The sequence below is a fragment of the Triticum dicoccoides genome, chromosome 4A (genome assembly GCF_002162155.2).
Source record: "Triticum dicoccoides isolate Atlit2015 ecotype Zavitan chromosome 4A, WEW_v2.0, whole genome shotgun sequence".
In the NCBI taxonomy this organism is placed as follows: domain Eukaryota; kingdom Viridiplantae; phylum Streptophyta; class Magnoliopsida; order Poales; family Poaceae; genus Triticum; species Triticum dicoccoides.
Genome location: NC_041386.1, coordinates 518,136,912 through 518,157,413, shown reverse-complemented (window position 1 = coordinate 518,157,413; position 20,502 = coordinate 518,136,912).

Sequence of the window (20,502 nt, the reverse complement as noted above, 5' to 3'; positions counted from 1 at the left end):
CCCTAGGGGAGGCGCCCCCGCCTCTCTAGGTTACGTGAGATGGGGTGGGAGGGGAGCTCAGCCCCTTAGTGGGCTGATGTGCCCCCTCCCCTTGGCCCATAAGGCCCCCCAACACTTTTCGGGGCCTCTGAAACCCCTTTCGGACACGCTGGTCGTCACCCGGTACCCCTGGAACAATTCCGGACTCCAATACCCTTCGTCCAATATATCGATCTTCACCTCCGAACCATTCCGGAACTCCTCGTCACGTCTGGGATCTCATCCGGGACTCCGAACAACCTTCGATAACCACATACTATTTCCCATAACAACTCTAGCGTCACTGAACCTTAAGTGTGTAGACCCTACGGGTTCGGGAACCATGCAGACATGACCGAGACTTCTCTCTGGCCAATAACCAATAGCGGGATCTGGATACCCATATTGGTTCCCACATGTTCCACGATGGTCTCATCAGATGAACGACGATGTCGGGGATCCAATCAATCCCGTATACAATTCCCTTTGTCTATCGGTATGTTACTTGCCCGAGATTCGATCGTCGGTATCCCTATACCTTATTCAATCTTGTTACCGGCAAGTCTCTTTATTCGTTCCGTAACGCATGATTCCGTGACCAACTCCATAGTCACATTGAGTTCATTATGATGATGCATTTCCGAGTGGGCCCAGAGATACCTCTTCGTCATACGGAGTGACAAATCCCAGTCTCGATTCGTGCCAACCCTACAGACACTTTCGGAGATACCTGTAATGCACCTTTATAGCCACCCAGTTACGTTGTGACGTTTGGTACACCCAAAACATTCCTACGGTATCCGGGAGTTGCACAATCTCATGGTCTAAGGAAATGATACTTGACATTAGAAAAGCTTTAGCAAACGAACTTCACGATCTTGTGCTACGCTTAAGATTGGGTCTTGTCCATCACATCATTCTCCTAATGATGTGATCCCGTTATTAATGCCATCCAATGTCCATGGTCAGGAAACATAACCATCTATTGATCAACGAGCTAGTCAACTAGAGGCTTACTAGGGACATGTTGTGGTCTATGTATTCACACATGTAGTATGGTTTCCGGTTAGTACAATTATAGCATGAACAATAGACAATATCGTGAACAAGGAAATATAATAATAACCATTTTATTATTGCCTCTAGGGCATATTTCCAACAGTCTCCCACTTGCACTAGAGTCAATAATCTAGTTCACATCGTTATGTGATTAACACTCATAGTTCACATCGCCATGTGACTAACACCCGAAGAGTTTACTAGAGTCAATAATCTAGTTCACATCGCCATGTGATTAACACCCAAGAGTTTACTAGAGTTAGTAATCTAGTTCACATCACCATGTGTTTAACACTCAATGAGTTCTAAGGTTTGATCATGTTATGCTTACGAGAGAAGTGTTAGTCAAAGGGTCTGCAATATTCAGATCCGTGTGTTCTTTGCAAATCTCGATTTCATATTGTAGATGTTGCTACTATGTTCCACTTGGAGCTATTCCAAATGGTTGCTCCACTATACGTATCCGGTTTGCTACTCAGAGTCATCCGGATAGGTGTTAAAGCTTGCATCGACGTAACCCTTTACGCCAAACTCTTTATCACCTCCATAACCAAGAAAAATTTCCTTATTCCCAAGGACAATTTTGACTGTTGTCCAATGATCCACTCCTGGATCACTCTTGTAACCCCTTGCCAGACGCGTGGCAAGGCACATCACGGTACACAGCATGGCATATCGTATAGATCCTATGGCTAAGGCATAGGGGACGACTTTCATCCTTTCTCTTTCTTCTGCCGTGGTCAAGCATCAATTCTTAACTTCACACCTCACAACTCAGGCAAGAACTCCTTATTTGAAGGATCCATCTTGAAATCCTTCAAGATCATGTCAAGGTATGTGCTCTGTGAAAGTCTTATCAGGCGTCTTGATCTATCTCTATAGATCTTGATACCCAACATGTAAGCAGTTTTACACAGGTCTTCCTTTGAAAAACTCCATTCAAACAACCCTTTATGCTTTCTAGAAATTCTACATCATTTTCGATCAACAATATGTCATCCATATATAGCTATCAGAAATGTTGTAGTGCTCCCACTCACGTTCTTGCAAACTTTGTATAAACGCAAATGCTCTGATCGCCTCATCAGAGCGTATGTTCCAACTCCGAGATGCTTGCTCCAGTCCATAGAAGGATCGCTGGAGTTTGCATACCTTTTAGCATCCTTAGGACTAACAAAAACCTTTTGGTTGTATCGCATACAACCTTTCCTCATGAAAACCAGCAAGGAAACTTTGTTTTGACATCCATCTGCCTGATTTGGTAAATGAAATGCAGCAACTGCTAACATCGTTCTAACAGACTTTAGCATCGCTATGATTGAGAGAGTCTCATCATAGTCAACTCCTTGAACTTGTCGGAAACTTCTTTGAGACAAGTCGAGCTTCAAAAATGGTGACATTACCATCAGCGTCTGTCTTCTCTTAAATATCCATTTATTCTCAATGGCTCGCCGTTCATCGGGCAAGTCCACCAAAGTCCATACTTTGTTCTCAACATGGATCCTATCTTGGATTTCATGGCTTCTAGCCATTTGTTGGAATCCGGGCCCACCATCGCTTCTTCATAGCTCATAGGTTCATCGTTGTCCAATAGCATGACCTTTAAGACAGGGTTACCACTGAGAAGTTGTACACACCCTTGTCGACCTACGAGGTTCGATAGTAATTTGATCTGAAGCTTCATGATCATCATCATTAGCTTTCTCTTCAACTGATGTAGTTGCCACAGAAACATCTTTCTGTGCTGCGCTACTCTCTGGTTGAAGTGAAGGTTCAACAACCTCATCAAGTTCTATCTTCCTCCCACTCAATTCTTTCGAGAGCAACTCTTTCTCAAGAAAGGACATGTTCTTAGCGACAAACACTTTGCCCTCAGATCTGAGATAGAAGGTATACCCAATCGTCTTGTTTGGGTATTATATGAAGATACAACTTTCCGCTTTGTGTTCGAGCCTTTCTGACTGAAGCCTATCGACATAAGCATGGTAGCCCCAAACCTTAAGAAACAACAACTTTGGTTTCTTACCAAACCATAGTTCATACGGTGTCGTCTCCACGGACTTAGATGGTGCCCTATTTAAAGTGATTGTAATTGTCTTTAATGCATAACCCCCAAAAATAGCGGTAGATTGGTAAGAGACATCATACACCATATCCAATAAGGTTCGATTACGATGTTCGGACACACCATCATGCTATGGTGTTCCAGGCAGCATCAACTGTGAAATGATTCGACCTTGTCTTTAGTGATTGCCAAACTCATAACTCGGATACTTTCCCTTTGATCAGATTGAAGGAACTTGATCTTTTTTGTTATGATGATTCTCAACTTACCTCTGAAATTGCTTGAACTTTTCAAACATTTCAGACTTATGCTTCATTAAGTAAATATACCCATATATACTCAATTCACCGGTGAAGGTGAGAAAATAATGACATCCATCGCGCGTGTCAACGCTCATCGGACCGCACACATCATCATGTATGATTTCGAACAAGTCCCTTGCCCGTTCCATTGTTCCAAAGAACGGGGTTTTAGTCATCTTTCCAAAGAGGCATGGTTCGCATGTGTCAAGTGATTCAAAATCAAGTGACTTCAAAAGTCCATTAGCATGGAGGTTCTTTCATGCGCTTTACACCAATATGACCTAAGCGGCAGTGCAACATGAAAGTGGTACTATCATTATCAACACTACATCTTTTGGCATCAATGTTATGAACATGTGTATAACTACGACCGGAATTCAATAAACCATTCGCATTGGGTGCATGACCATAGAAGGTATTATTCATGTAATTAGAATAACCATTATTCTCTAACTTAAATGAATAACCATATTGCAATAAACATGATCTAATCATGTTCATGCTCAATGCAGACACCAATGCAAACAACATTTATCTAGGTTCAACACTAATCCCAAAGGTAGAGGGAGCATGCGATGGTGATCACATCAACCTTGGAAACACTTCCAACACACATCGTCACCCCGGCCTTATCTAGTCTCCATTAATTCCGTAGCTTTTGTTTTGAGTTACCAATATTAGCAACTGAACCGGTATCTAATACCCAGGTGCTACTAGGAGTACTAGTAAGGTACACATCAATAACACACATATATCAAATATACTTTTGTTGAAGTTGACAGCCTTCTTATCTACCAAGTATTTGGGGCAGTTCCGTTACCAGTGACCAGTCCCCTAATAGAAGCACTTTGTCTCGGGTTTGGGTTTTTGGGTTTCTTCACTGGAGCGGCAACTGGCTTGCCATTCAAGAAGTTTCCCTTCTTTCCCTTGCCCTTCTTTGAAACCAGTGCTCTTGTTAACCATCAACACTTGATGCTCCTTCTTGATTTCTACCTTTACGGCCTTAAGCATGACGAACAACTTCGGGATTATCTTCCCTTGCATGTTATAGTTCATCACGAAATCTAGTAGCTTGGTGATAGCGACTGGAGAACTTTTGTCAATCACTCTCTTATCTAGAAGATTAACTCCCACTTGATTCAAGTGATTGAAGTACCCATACATTATGAGCACATGCTCACTGGCTGAGCTATTCTCCTCCATCTTGTAGGAAAAGCTCTTGTCACAGGCCTCAACCTCTCAACACGGGCATGAGCCTGAAATACCAATTTCAGCTCTTCGAACATCTCATATGTTCTATGGCGTTCAAACGCTTTTGGAGCCCTGACTCTAAGTCGTAAAGCATGGCGCACTAAACTATCAAGTAGTCATCAGAACGTGTCTACCAGATGTTCACAACATCCACAGACGACACCAGAGGGGTTGGCACACCGAGCGTTGCATCAAGGACAGAAGCCTTCTGTGTAGTAGCGTGGACAATCCTCAGACTACGGCCCTAGACCGCACAATTGCTTACAATATCTTTCAACTTAGTCCTTCTCTAGGAACGTATTAAAACAAAGAGCCAAAGTGCGAGCTATTAATTCACAACATAATTTGCAAAGACAATTTAGACTATGTTCATGATGATTAAGTTCATCTAATCAAATTATTCAATGAACTCCCACTCAGATTGTAACATCCCAAATTTTCAATTTGGAATGTTATACATTAGACCACCATTGCATATCATAATTTATTTGCTTTTAGTTTTGATCCTAGAAATTCCACGCAACTGAAGGACCCACGGAGAGAGTTGGGGATTTCGTTATTTTCATATTTGAGTTTTCTCAAATTTTGCGAATAGGATCATTTGATTTTAATTATTTTATCATCAATTATTTCTGTTACAAAAATATGAGAGAGGGAATAAAATGACTTTCCCAAAATAAAGAAATATTGAGGATTTAATAATAAAATCAAATAAGATTTTATTTCGGAGTTTTTCGATATTTTATTTGAATTTAGGAAAAATGTGCGTTTTTCAAAATTGCATTTAGGCCCCAAATAAATGTTCACCTTGTGCGGATTGATTTTAGAAGCCCGGGAAAATTTATTTCGGGATTTTTGGAGCCGTTTAGTATTTCTTTTATTTGTTTTACTGCACGGAATAATTAAAAAAACGTGAACCGACTTTGGGCCGTACCCGAGCGGGACTCCGCCCGGGGGCAGCCTTTAAATAGCCGCCGCCCGAGCCGCCCCAGCCCACCAGAGCCGCCGCCAACCCTAACCCTAGCCGCGCCTCGATCCGCGCGCCCGCCGGAGCCGCCGCCGACCCGCCTCCCAAGGTAAAAAAGAGAAAAAAGGGTCGCGGTTTTATTTTATTTTATTTTATTAGTTTCGGTTTTTTAAAATAGATCGGTTTTTCCGGTTTATTTATTTAGCGAGCGTTCGTCCGTTCGTTCGTTCTAGCGAACGTTCGTCATTTTTCTTTTCTCGGATTAAATCCGTGATTTTTCTGATCGTGATTCCTGATCCGATTTTCGTTTTAGTATAACTTTTCGCTCGTTTATCAGAATCAGGCGATTCAAGCGCCTGGAGTTTCGTCTCGAAACCCTCTATCCGTTTAACCAACTTAAACAAGTTTTTGCCATTGTAAAAATTGCCCTAGATCCAGAATAGTAAATGAAGCCTGTTTTCTTTTGCCGTTTGACTTTCGTTGCTTCTTTGATTTGATTCTTTTTGCAAACGGAGTTCTTAAGTTGAACTTTTTGGTTAGATCTCTTATTTGAGTTTTACCCGTGCATTAGATGAATACTTATTGTATGCTTGTTTGTTTGTCTGCGATAGAATACCCGGAGTGCACCGCCTGTTACTTCGAATCTCTAGGTTTCGCGGATCATCAGCAAGGCAAGTAACACTTTGATCATACCTCCTACTACCCAGTTTTATTGCATTAGATCAATCCTCAAACATTGCATGATTAGGATCTAATTAAATTGTGGGATGGGAAGTAGTTGAGGTAGCACCTATTACCTATTATATTATCAAACCTTTGGGAGTTACTTCTATGTTTGCCTATTATGACATGCTATGCTAGTTGACGTGGATTGGGTGAGTGATATCCATGACAGATGTGAGTTTGTTAATTAACGGTTTATCTAAGGTGGCAACTTAAACACACATCTGGGTGGATTGAGGTACCTGGGTATTCCAGGATTGCCTGTTTTTCTTTATGGACCGCCACCCAGGCCCAAAGGGATCATGAGATTTTTCATACTAGAAACTTCCGTGTGCAGCTACAAGCTATTATGGGCTCTAGCATAGTTGATTAAGTCATGCGAACTCTTACAAGGTAGACTAGCAGATGTAGGGGAAAGTAGGTGTAATGGTCTATCCATCGTAAGGTGCTAGCGCTTCTGAAAGACTATGTCTCGGTCATCCGTTTCTCAAACACCATGTAGTGCGAGAAACCAAACGGAGGCGATCGAGTCTTGTGAGGAAAAGTGCGCAAACCTCTGCAGAGTGTATAAACTAATCATGGTTAGCCGTGTCCCCGGTTATGGACATCTTGAGTATCTAGTACTTGGATTATCATGTGAATCTCAACATGTTGCTCTAAAAATTAATTTTGTTGGGTTTGTTTAATGATGATGCTTAATTGGGATTGAGAATGCTGTCAACCATTCTCAATGTTTAACAACTACCATGATAGTTAAATAAATTTATTCCTTTGCAGTAGGGAAAAATTGGATTTACGCAAAACTATAACCATAGAGCTTTCCACCAGCCAAATATGCATATAGTATAGCTGTTTCATTCCATTACTCTCTATGTGTTACTTTGCCAGCATATTCCATGTGCTGACCCGTTTCGGTCTGCAACGTTAATGTTGCAGACTTTTCAGACGACGATTAAGGAGTTTTTAGGTCGTGGTTCTATACTCAGTGATGCCGTTGGAGTTGATAGACTCACTTATCTTCCAAGCCTTCCGTTGTTATAGTTATTAGATGGCCTTAAGCCATATTTATTGTAATAAGTTCTCTATTGAGACACTCGATGTAATAAGTGTGTGATTGCTACTCTATTATAAATCCTCCGAGTACTGTGTGGTGTCAGCATTACTGATCCAGGGATGACACCTTAGCACAGAGATCAGACTGTTTGAGGTCTGGTTGCTAGAGAGATGGTATCAGAGCACACGTTGACTTTAGGACACGACCACTAATCTAAAGACCTACATCACTATTCACTCTCTTCTCTTCTGACCTCTCATCTTTTCTACTCTTTAGGATGGCGGATGCAAGGAACAAGTTCACGCAACCGGATGACGATACACCTTTTGGACGTCACTTGAAGGAAGTCACTAGATACCTGAACATAGGAGTACCAAGCTTCACCGGAACCTACAACGCCACTTTACCTGAAGAAGAGCGCTGGATGATTCAAGTTCAAGTTCCAGGAAGGACGTTCATGCCAGTCACTGAGTCCATAGAGTTTTCTTTTGATGCACCAACTTGGAGTCTAGGAAAGAGCATGGCAGCTCATATCGCCATGGGACGCATTGGAGAAGTCTACCGCAATGATCTCAAGGATACTATCTACCCGATTTGTGGGCGCCGAGATGAACACTGGGAGATGATTAGCACCAGGAAGGATAGATCAGTTGCAGCTTTTATCCAGGAGTTAAACCAACACATTCGACGACAGGAGAACCAGATGTGCACCGACATGATAGACCTGAAGAAGGCAAGGACAAGAATCAAGGAACTGTAGGAAGAACTCAAGGCTACACGTCAAGATTATGAAGAGGAAATTGAAGTATTGGTGGAGAAGAATGACGATATGATCAAGAATATCGGGATATTTATGGGAGGCCCTACACCAGTAGATGAAGACGAAGAACCCAAGGAGATTCGCCAGGAAGACTACATCATCATCGACGACGCCGACTCGGACCCAGATGATAGCGATGATGACTATGTTGATGAAGCCGGAGCAGATATCATGGAGTCTGCAACCGAAGAATATTTCTAGTAGACCACCTCATCAGTAGTAGTAGTCCACCATGTAAATACAGTAGTCCGAGCACTTTTGCGATAGTTAGATCGATTGTATGCCCTTGTTTGATTGAATGAAGTGAATTGTTTGCTTTTGCCTCATGTGCATATGGGTAGTGTTTTCTCTTTAGACCCCCTCTATTCTTAAATCTCATCTTTTCTAAACCCTCAGATGCCTTCGAGACGTGACCCCAGATTTACCTTTCCACCGGAGCTCACCCAGTTGATCCAGCAGCAGAACACATTGATGCAGTTGCTAGTCCAGAATCAAAATCAGGGGAACAACAACAACAACCCACCACCACCACCACCTGTTGATCACTTAGCCCGTTTTCTTAGGCTGAATCCGCCGGTGTTTTCCAGTAGCACCGAGCCAATAGTAGCAGATGATTGGCTCCGCAAGACAGCTAGAGAGTTGACCACAGCAGGATGCACAGATGCGGAGAAGGTGAAGTTTGCCGCACATCAGCTAGAAGGACCTGCAGCATCATGGTGGGAGAATTTCACAGCCACTTTCCCTGTCGACACTGTCACTTGGGACCAGTTTCAGCAGGCTTTTCGTACTGCCCATGTTTCAGCAGGAGCTATGGCCATGAAGAAGCGTGAGTTTCGCAACTTGCGCCAAGGAGGACGGACAGTTGGCCAGTATGTGGAGGACTTTAGTAAATTAGCACGTTATGCCCCAGATGACATTGCTACGGATGCAGCTAAGCAGGAGAAGTTTCTGGAAGGACTGAATGATGAGTTGAGCATGCAGTTGATGGTAGCAACCTTCAACAACTACCAGGAGTTGGTAGACTGTGCTCTTATGATTGAAAGCAAGTAGCAACAAATTGAGAACCGCAAGAGGAAGTATGGACAAGGGAAGTACAATTCTGGAGCCCAGCAGAAGCCGCGTTTTACCCCTAGATCGGGAGGACATTTTCAGCATACCCATGGAGGAGGTAGCTCGCATAATCACAACGGCACAAAGAATGGTAATGGCAATGGAGGAAGCAACGGCCAGAACCGTACCAACCCATCAACCCCAGCCAAAAAGGACCTGAGCCAAGTCACTTGCTTTAAGTGCCAGAAGACCGGACATTATGCTAATGAATGTCCTGAAGGCCAGAATGGCAATGGAAGCTCTAGGAAGAAGCCGAACCCTTTCAACAGGGGACAGGTGAACCACGTTAACGTGGAGGAGGTTGAAGAGCAGCCGGATGCCGTAATCGGTAAGTTTTTGGTTAAGTCAATTACTGCACTCGTTCTTTTTGATACTGGTGCATCGCATTCATACATATCAAAGGGATTTGTGGATAAGTATAACTTGCCCACTAAGGTTCTTAGAACACCTATGCTAGTAAGCTCACCAGGAGCAGAGTATATGGCCAGTCAAGGATGTTTTCAAGTGCCATTGAGTATAGGTAGGCATGTGTTTCCCTCGGAATTAATCATTTTGGAATCACAAGGATTGGATGTAATTCTGGGTATGGATTGGTTGTCGATGTACGGAGGAAACATCGATTGCGCCAGTAAGACAATTTTGCTTACCACCCCAGAAGGGAGAAGGATCAAGTATGTATCCTGACATGTGCCAAAAGGGACTCAAGTAAATTGTTTAACAGGAGTTGTGCAGGAGGAAGTACCAGTGGTAAGGGATTTCCCTGAAGTATTTCTAGAAGAGTTGCCAGGCATGCCACCGGATAGAGATATTGAGTTTTTGATTGAGCTATTGCCAGGCACAGGGCCAATATCAAAGAGACCATACAGGATGCCTACAAAGGATTTGGTGGAGATTAAGAAGCAGATTAAGGAGTTACTGGATAAAGGTTTTATTCGCCCAAGTTCTTCGCCTTGGGGATCGCCAGTACTTCTAGTGGAGAAAAAGGATGGATCGTTAAGGATGGTTGTTGATTATCGAGGATTGAATGAAGTAACCATCAAGAAGAAGTACCCACTACCAATGATCAATGATCTGTTTGATCGATTGCAAGGAGCTAAGGTATTTTCCAAGATCGATCTGCGATCAGGATACCACCAGTTGAAGATTCGAGAATAGGATATACCTAAGATAGCTTTTACCACCAGGTATGGGTTGTACGAGTATACCGTTATGTCATTTGGTCTGACTCACGCACCTGCCTATTTTATGAACATGATGAACAAAGTGTTTATGGAGTTCTTGGATAAGTTCGTCGTGGTGTTCATTGATGATATTCTGGTTTATTTGAAAAGTGAAGAGGAGCATAAGGAGCATTTGCGATTGGTACTTGAGAAGCTCAGAGAACATCAGTTGTATGCCAAGTTCAGCAAATGTGAGTTTTGGTTGAAGGAAGTAGGATTCCTTGGACACGTTATATCCGGAGAAGGTATATCAATAGATCCCACTCAAGTTGATATCGTGACCAAGTGGGAGGCACCAACAACAGTTGGAGAGATCCGGAGTTTCCTTGGACTCGCGGGATACTACCAGAGATTCATTGAGAATTTCTCAAAGATTACGAAGCATATGACGGAGTTGTTGAAAAAGGATACCAAGTTCATATGGACCGAGGAGTGTGAGGCTAGTTTCCAGGAGTTGAAGAAACGTTTGGTTACTTCACCAGTGTTGATTTTGCCAGACCAGACCAAGGATTATGAGGTGTATTGCGACGCTTCACGTCGAGGACTTGGAGCAGTGCTTATGCAGGAAGGGAGAGTTGTTTCATATGCCTCAAGACAGCTTAAGCCTCATGAGTTGAATTATGCTACGCATGATTTGGAGTTAGCAGCCGTAGTGCATGCACTAAAGACTTGGAGACATTTCCTCATTGGAAATCATTGTGAGGTGTACACGGATCACAAGAGTTTGAAGTACATTTTCACGCAGAAGGAGTTGAACCTCAGACAAAGGAGATGGTTGGAGCTCATCAAGGATTATGATATGAGATTGCATTACCATCCCGAAAAAGCTAATGTAGTAGCTGACGCATTAAGCCGCAAAAGCCATGTCAATACACTAATGATGGGAGAAATACCAAGGGAGTTAGCCGAAAATCTTCGTGAACTATGTTTGGAAATAATTCCGAGAGGCTATGTAGCAGCATTGGAGATTCAGTCAACTTTGATGGATAGAATTAGAGAAGCTCAGAAGACTGACAAGGAGATTGCCTCTATAAAGGAGAAAATGAGCGAAGGAAAGTCTAAAGGATTTCATGAGGATGAGCACGGCACCCTATGGTTTGAAGACCGTGTTTATGTGCCCAATGACCCAGAGATCAGGAAGTTGATTCTGCAAGAGGCACACGATTCACCATATTCGATTCACCCAGGAAATACCAAGATATATTTGGATTTGAAGGAGATTTTCTAGTGGACCGGAGTAAAGAAAGATATTGCGGAGTATGTAGCAGTTTGTGATGTATGTCAGAGAGTAAAGGAAGAGCATCAGAAGCCAGCAGGATTGCTACAGCCATTGCCGATACCCGAATGGAAGTGGGATAAGTTAGGCATGGATTTTATCACGGGATTACCCAAGACTCGTTCAGTCTATGACTCAGTTTGGGTTGTAGTTGATCGGTTGACGAAAGTAGCTCATTTCATCCCAGTAAAGACCACTTACACCAGTGCTAAGTTGGCAAAGATATACATGACCAGGATTGTGTGCTTACATGGAGTTCCGAGGAGTATAGTATCAGATAGAGGAACCCAGTTTACCTCAAAGTTCTGGAATCAGTTGCACGAAACTTTGGGTACCAGGCTAGAGTTTAGCACAGCTTTTCATCCACAGGCAGATGGACAGACCGAGAGAGTCGATCAGATTTTGGAGGACATGCTGAGAGCTTGTGCGCTAGATTATGGATCTAGTTGGGACGAGAATTTGCCGTATGCAGAGTTCTCTTACAACAACAGGTATCAATCCAGTTTAAAGATGGCCCCTTTCAAAGCCTTGTACGGAAGGAGGTGCAGTACACCATTGACGTGGGATGAAGTTGGAGACCGCCAGTTGTTTGGACCTGACTTGATTAAGGAGTCTGAACAGAAGGTGAAATTGATTCACGATAGGCTCAAGATAGCCCAGTCCAGACAAAAGAGTTATGCAAATTCTAAACACAAGGAGACAGTTTACGAAGTTGGAGATAGAGCTTATCTTCGAGTATCTCCACTTCGGGGAACAAAGCGCTTTGGTGTTAAAGGAAAATTAGCGCCACGATTTGTAGGACCATACCGAATATTGGAACGTATGGGAGAAATGGCCTACAAGTTGGAATTGCCTGAAGGATTGTCAGGAGTTCATGGTGTGTTCCACGTTTCTCAGTTGAAGAAGTGCCACGCGGAGATGGATGGCATAGCCTTGAGAGACACAGTGCCATTGGAAGCAATTCAGTTGGATAATGATTTGACCTATGAGGAGAAACCAGTTAAGATTCTAGAGTATGTCAGTCGAGTCACCCGCAGCAAGGTTATCAAGTTTTGCAAGGTTCAATGGAGCCACCACACGGAGGATGAAGCCACCTGGGAGCGAGAGGAAGATTTGCTCAAGGACCACCCTCACCTATTTTCTAGCCAACCCGAATCTCGAGGGCGAGATTCATCTTAAGGGGGGTAGGTTTGTAACATCCCAAATTTTCAATTTGGAATGTTATACATTATACCATCATTGCATATCATAATTTATTTGCTTTTGGTTTTGATCCTAGAAATTCCACGCAACTCAAGGACCCACGGAGAGAGTTGGGGATTTCGTTATTTTCATATATGAGTTTTCTCAAATTTTGCGAATAGGATCATTTGATTTTAATTATTTTATCATCAATTATTTCTATTACAAAAATATGAGAGAGGGAATAAAATGACTTTCCCAAAATAAAGAAATATTGAGGATTTAATAATAAAATCAAATAAGATTTTATTTCGGAGTTTTTCGGTATTTTATTTGAATTTAGGAAAAATGTGCGTTTTTCAAAATTGCATTTAGGCCCCAAATAAATGTTCACCTTGTGCGGCTTGATTTTACAAGCCTGGGAAAGTTTATTTCGGGATTTTTGGAGTCTGTTTAGTATTTCTTTTATTTGTTTTTCTGTGCGGAATAATTAAAAAAACGCGAACCGACTTTGGGCCGTACCCGAGCGGGACTCCGCCCGGGGGCAGCCTTTAAATAGCCGCCGCCCGAGCCGCCCCAGCCCACCAGAGCCGCCGCCAACCCTAACCCTAGCCGCACCTTGATCCGCGCGCCCGCCACCGCCGCCGGAGCCGCCGTCGACCCGCCTCCCGAGGTAAAAAAAAGAAGAGAGAAAAAAAGAGGAAAAAAAGGGTCGTGGTTTTATTTTATTTTATTTTATTAGTTTCGGTTTTTTTAAATAGATCGGTTTTTCCAGTTTATTTATTTAGTGAGCGTTCGTCCGTTCGTTCGTTCTAGCGAACGTTCGTCGTTTTTCTTTTCTCGGATTAAATCCGCGATTTTTCTGATCGCGACTCCTAATCCGATTTTCGTTTTAGTATAACTTTTCGCTCGTTTATCAGAATCAGGCGATTCAAGCACCTGGAGTTTCGTCTCGAAACCCTCTATCTGTTTAACCAACTTAAACAAGTTTTTGCCACTCTAAAAATTGCCCTAGATCCAGAATAGTAAACGAAGCATGTTTTCTTTTGCCGTTTGACTTTCGTTGCTTCGTTTGATTTGATTCTTTTTGCAAACCGGAGTTCTTAAGTTGAACTTTCTGGTTGGATCTCTTATTTGAGTTTTACCCGTGCATTAGATGAATACTTATTGTATGCTTATTTGTTTGTCTGCGATAGAGTACCCGGAGTGCGCCGCCTGTTACTTCGAATCTCTAAGTTTCGCGGATCATCAGCAACGCAAGTAACACTTTGATCATACCTCCTACTACCCAGTTTTATTGCATTAGATCAATCCTCAAACATTGCATGATTAGGATCTAATTAAATTGTGGGATTGGAAGTAGTTGAGGTAGCACCTATTACCTGTTATATTATCAAACCTTTGGGAGTTACTTCTACGTTTGCCTATTATGCCATGCTATGCTAGTAGACGTGGATTGGGTGAGTGATATCCATGACAGATGTGAGTTTGTTAATTAACGGTTTATCTAAGGTGGCAACTTAAACACACATCTGAGTGGATTGAGGTACCTGGGTATTCCAGGATTGCCTGTTTTTCTTTATGGACCGCCACCCAGGCCCAAGGGGATCATGAGATTTTTCATACTAGAAACTTCCATGTGCAGCCACAAGCTATTATGGGCTCTAGCATAGTTGATTAAGTCGTGCGAACTCTTACAGGGTAGACTAGCAGATGTAGGGGAAAGTAGGTGTAACGGTCTATCCATCGTAAGGTGCTAGCGCTTCTGAAAGACTATGTCTCGGTCATCCGTTTCTCAAACACCATGTAGTGCGAGAAACCAAACGGAGGTGATCGAGTCTTGTGGGGAAAAGTGCGCAAACCTCTGCAGAGTGTATAAACTAATCATGGTTAGCCGTGTCCCCGGTTATGGACATCTTGAGTATCTAGTACTTGGATTATCATGTGAATCTCAACATGTTACTCTAAAAATTAATTTTGTTGGGTTTTGTTTAATGATGATGCTTAATTGGGATTGAGAATGCTGTCAACCATTCTCAATGTTTAACAACTACCATGATAGTTAAATAAATTTATTCCTTTGCAGTAGGGAAAAATTGGCTTTACGCAAAACTGTAACCATAGAGCTTTCCACCAGCCAAATATGCATATAGTATAGCTATTTCATTCCATTACTCTCTATGTGTTACTTTGCCAGCATATTCCATGTGCTGACCCATTTCGGGCTACAACATTAATGTTGAGACTTTTCAGACGATGATTAAGGAGTTTTTAGGTCGTGGTTCTAGACTCAGTGATGCCGTTGGAGTTGATGGACTCACTTATCTTCCAAGCCTTCCGATGTTATAGTTATTAGATGGCCTTAAGCCATATTTATTGTAATAAGTTCTCTATTGAGACACTCGATGTAATAAGTGTGTGATTGCTATTCTGTTATAAATCCTCCGAGTACTTTTGGTGTCAGCATTACTGATCCAGGGATGACACCTTAGCACAGAGATCAGACTGTTTGAGGTCTGGTCGCTACACAGATAGACATCCCTCTAGTCATCTAAGTTATACATGATCCGAAGCGACTAGGCCGTGTCCGATCATCACGTGAGACGGACAAGTCATCAACGGTGAACATCTCCATGTTGATCGTATCTACTATACGACTCATGTTCGACCTTTCGGTCTCTTGTGTTCCGAGGCCATGTATGTACATGCTAGGCTCGCCAAGTCAACCTAAGTGTTTTGCATGTGTAAAACTGGCTTACACCCGTTGTATTCGAACGTTAGAATCCATCACACCCGATCATCACGTGGTGCTTCGAAATAACGAACCTTCGCAATGGTGCACAGTTAGGGGGAACACTTTCTTGCAATTTTAGTGAGGGATCAACATATTTATGCTATCGTCGTTCTAAGCAAATAAGATGTAAACATGACAAACATCACATGCAAATCATAAAGTGACATGATATGGCCAATATCATCTTGCGCCTTTGATCTCCATCTTCGAGGCGTGGCATGAACACCACCATCACCAGCATGACACCATGATCTCCATCATCGTGTCTTCATGAAGTTGCCTCGCCAACTATTACTTCTACTACTATGGCTAATGGTTAGCAATAAAGTAAAGTAATTACATGGCGTTTTCATTGACACGCGGGTCATAAATAAATTAAGACAACTCCTATGGCTCCTGCCGGTTGTCATACTCATCGACATGCAAGTCATGATTCCTACTACAAGAACATGATCAATCTCATACATCACATATATCATTCATCACATCCTTTTGGCCATATCACATCACATAGCAAACCCTGCAAAAACATGTTTGACATCCTCTAATTGTTGTTGCATGTTTTACGTGGCTGCTATGGGTTTCTAGTATGAAGGTTTCTTACCTACGCAAAACCACAATGGTGATATGCCAATTGCTATTTACCCTTCATAAGGACCCTTTTCATCGAATCCGATCCGACTAAAGTGGGAGAGACAGACACCCGCCAGCCACCTTATGCATCAAGTGCATGTTAGTCGATGGAACCAGTCTCACGTAAGCGTACGTGTAAGGTCGGTCCGGGCCGCTTCATCTCACAATGCCACTGGATCAAGATAAGACTAGTAACGGTAAGCAAATTGAACAAATCATCGCCCACAACTGCTTTGTGTTCTACTCGTGCATAGAATCTACGCATAGACCTAGCTCAGATACCACTGTTGGGGAACGTAGCAATAATTAAAAAAATCCCTACTTGTCACCAAGATCAATCTAGGAGATACTAGCAACGAGAGAGAGGGAGTGCATCTTGATACCCTTGAAGATCGCTAAGCGGAAGCGTTACAAGAACACGGTTGGTGGAGTCGTACACACAGCGATTCAGACCGCGGTCGATTCCGATCTAAGCGCCGAACAACGGCGCCTCCGCGTTCAACACACGTACAGCCCGGGGACGTGTCCTCCTTATTGATCCAGCAAAGGGAGAGGAGAAGTTGAGAGAGAACTCTGACAGCACGACGACGTGGTGGTGATGGAGCTTGTGGTTCTCCGGCAGGGCTTCGCCAAGCGCTACGGAGGAGGAGGAGGTGTAGGAGAGGGGGAGGGGCTGCGCCAGGGGAAGGGTGTGGTTTCCCTCTCTCTCCCTCACTATATATAGGGGGAGGGGAGGAGGATGTGCCCTAGGGTTCCCTAGGTGAGGGGCGGCGGCCACAGAGGAACCCCTAGATGGGTTTGGGCGCCCCCACCCCTAGGAAACTTGCCCCCCAAGCCGGGAGGGGTGGCTGCCCTAGGGGAGGCGCCCCCACCTCTCCAGGTTACGTGAGATGGGCTGGGAGGGGCGCTCAGCCCCTTACTGGGCTGATGTGCCCCCTCCCCTTGGGCCATAAGGCCCCCCAACGCTTTTCGGGGCCTCCGAAACCCCTTTCGGACACGCTGGTCGTCACCCGGTACCCACGGAACAATTTCGGACTCCAATACCCTTCGTCCAATATATCGATCTTCACCTCCGGACCATTCTGGAACTCCTCGTCATGTCCGGGATCTCATCCGGGACTCCAAACAACCTTCAGTAACCACATACTATTTCCCATAACAACTCTAGCGTCACCGAACCTTAAGTGTGTAGACCCTACGGGTTCAGGAACCATGCAGACATGACCGAGACATCTCTCCGGCCAATAACCAATAGCGGGATCTGGATACGCATATTGGTTCCCACATGTTCCACGATGATCTCATCAGATGAACCACGATGTCGGGGATTCAATCAATCCCGTATACAATTCCCTTTGTCTATCGGTATGTTACTTGCCCGAGATTCGATCGTCGGTATCCCTATACCTTGTTCAATCTTGTTATCGGCAAGTCTCTTTACTCGTTCCGTAACGCATGATCCCGTGACCAACTCCTTAGTCACATTGAGCTCATTATGATGATGCATTACCGAGTGGGCCCAGAGATACCTCTCTGTCATACGGAGTGACAAATCCCAGTCTCGATTCATGCCAACCCAACAAACACTTTCGGAGATACCTGTAATGCACCTTTATAGCCACCCAGTTACGTTGTGACGTTTGGTACACCCAAAGCATTCCTACGGTATCCGGGAGTTGCACAATCTCACGGTCTAAGGAAATGATACTTAACATTAGAAAAGCTTTAGCAAACGAACTTCACGATCTTGTGCTACGCTTAAGATTGGGTCTTGTCCATCACATCATTCTCCTAATGATGTGATCCCGTTATCAATGACATCCAATGTCCATGGTCAGGAAACCATAACCATCTATTGATCAACGAGCTAGTCAACTAGAGGCTTACTAGGGACATCTTGTGGTCTATGTATTCACACATGTATTACGGTTTCCGGTTAATACAATTATAGCATGAACAATAGACAATTATCATGAACAAGGAAATATAATGATAACCATTTTATTATTGCCTCTAGGGCATATTTCCAACAGTCTCCCACTTGCACTAGAGTCAATAATCTAGTTCACATCGTTATGTGATTAACACTCATAGTTCACATCGCCATGTGACTAACACCCGAAGAGTTTACTAGAGTCAATAATCTAGTTCACATCGCCATGTGATTAACACCCAAGAGTTTACTAGAGTCAATAATCTAGTTCACATCACCATGTGTTTAACACTCAATGAGTTCTAGGGTTTGATCATGTTATGCTTATGAGAGAAGTGTTAGTCAAAGGGTCTGCAACATTCAGATACGTGTGTTCTTTGCAAATATCGATTTCATATTGTAGATGTTGCTACTATGTTCCACTTGGAGCTATTCCTAATGGTTGCTCCACTATATGTATCCGGTTTGCTACTCAGAGTCATCCAGATAGGTGTTAAAGCTTGCATCGACATGAAAAATCAGAGAGAAGGATTCGTCGCATTTTACGATACGGAGCCGCCGCCGAGCCCTAAAACCTCTCGGGAGGGCTGATCTGGAGTCCGTTCGGGGCTCCGGAGAGGGGAATCTATCACCATCGTCATCATCAACCATCCTCCATCACCAATTTCATGATGCTCACCGCCGTGCGTGAGTAATTCCATCATAGGCTTGCTGGAAGGTGATGGGTTGGATGAGATTTATCATGTAATCGAGTTATTTTTGTTAGGGTTTGATCCCTAGTATCCACTATGTTCCGAGATTGATGTTGCTATGCTTAATGCTTGTCACTAGGGCCCGAGTGCCATGATTTCAGATCTGAACCTATTATGTTTTCATCAATATATGAGAGTTCTTGATCCTATCTTGCAAGTCTATAGTCACCTATTATGTGTTATGATCCGTTAACCCCGAAGTGACAATAATCGGGATACTTACCGGTGCTGACCATAGTTTGAGGAGTTCATGTATTCACTATGTGTTAATGCTTTGGTCCGGTACTCTATTAAAAGGAGGCCTTAATATCCCTTAGTTTCCATTAGGACCCCCCTGCCACGGGAGGGTAGGACAAAAGATGGCATGCAAGTTCTTTTCCATAAGCACGTATGACTATATTTGGAATACATGCCTACATTACATTGATGAATTGGAGCTAGTTCTGTGTCACCCTAGGTTATGACTGTTACATGATGAACCGCATCCGGCATAATTCTCTATCACCGATCCATTGCCTACGAGCTTTCCATATATTGTTCTTCGCTTATTTACTTTTCCATTGCTATTGCTATCATCACTACAAAATACCAAAAACATTACTTTTGCTATCATTACCTTTTGCTATCGTTACCACTACTATCATATTACTTTGCTACTAAATACTTTGCTGCAAATATTAAGTTTCCAGGTGTGGTTGAATTGACAACTCAGCTGCTAATACTTGAGAATATTCTTTGGCTCCCCTTGTGCCGAATCAATAAATTTGGGTTGAATACTCTACCCTTGAAAACGGTTGCGATCCCCTATACTTGTGGGTTATCAATGCCTTTCCCCCTCATGCTAGCTAAACTCTTTGCACCAAGTAGAGATACTACTTGTGCTTCCAAATACCCTTAAACCCAGTTTTGCCATGAGAGTCCACCATATCTACCTATGGATTGAGTAAGATCCTTCAAGTAAGTTGTCATCGATGCAAGCAATAAAAATTGCTCTCTAAATATGTATGACTTATTAGTGTGGGAGAAAATAAGCTTTATATGATCTTGTGATGTGGAAGAAATAAAAGCGACGGACTGCATAATAAAGGTCCATATCACAAGTGGCAATATAAAGTGACGTTCTTTCGCATTAAGATTTTGTGCATCCAACCATAAAAGCGCATGACAACCTCTGCTTCCCTCTGCGAAGGGCCTATCTTTTACTTTTATCTCCTACCTTACATAAGAGTCATGGTGATCCTCACCTTTCCTTTTTACATTTTACCTTTTGGCAAGCACAATATGTTGGAAAGATCCTGGCATATATGGCTAATTGGATGTGAGTTTTCATGAACTATTATTGT